Raw genomic sequence first — 770 nt, forward strand, 5'->3', positions numbered from 1 at the left:
CAGGCTCTTGAGGAAGGAGAGAGAGCTCAAGGCGTGTGATGAACGTATCTTAATGTATCCTGTCACTGTCTTGATGAGTCCCAGGAAGTTCTCCAACTCCGAGGCTATGTTAGCTAGAGAGAGACGGAGGAAGAGAGAGCGTGTCAGTGAGCAGGTGTAAAGCTCCGGTGCTAATTGAGGATCTGCTGTGCCGCAGGTACTCACTGCCGCGGCGGATGTTGATATGCAGGTTGCCTTTGATAACGGTGCAGCCCTTGAGGGACTGAGCCGCATCCACTGAGTCAATGACCTTTTCATCACAGATCTTGTCACACAGGCCGTCACAGGCAATGCAGACCATGCTGCCAGACACACAGGGAGAAAAGGAAGACGAGGACACGGATCAACTAAATATCTCACTTTTACCTTATCATGTGACCTTCAGCTCAGTGAAAGCTAGAGTCTGAGTGCATCTGAAATTTCTTCGCTATTTTTCCGACAAAGGAACATGATTGGTTTGTTCCAACCAATCAGAAGTGTTAACCAGAAGTGTGATTACTGAGGTTAACTAGGAAAAAAATGTGTTGGCTACAATCTGAACACTTCTGTCGAGTTTCTCAGCACTGACTGTGGGGAAAATTACTGAATTTAAAAGTATTATATAATTAAGGGCTATTATCACTAAATAAATCTCATTTATTTTAAACGCTGAGTGGATTTACACTGCCAGTCAAAAGTTTTTGAACAGTAAGATTTGTAATTTTTTTTAAAGTCTCTTTTGCTCACCAAGC

This window comes from Garra rufa, chromosome 1, assembly GCF_049309525.1.
Source record: "Garra rufa chromosome 1, GarRuf1.0, whole genome shotgun sequence".
Lineage (NCBI taxonomy): Eukaryota > Metazoa > Chordata > Actinopteri > Cypriniformes > Cyprinidae > Garra > Garra rufa.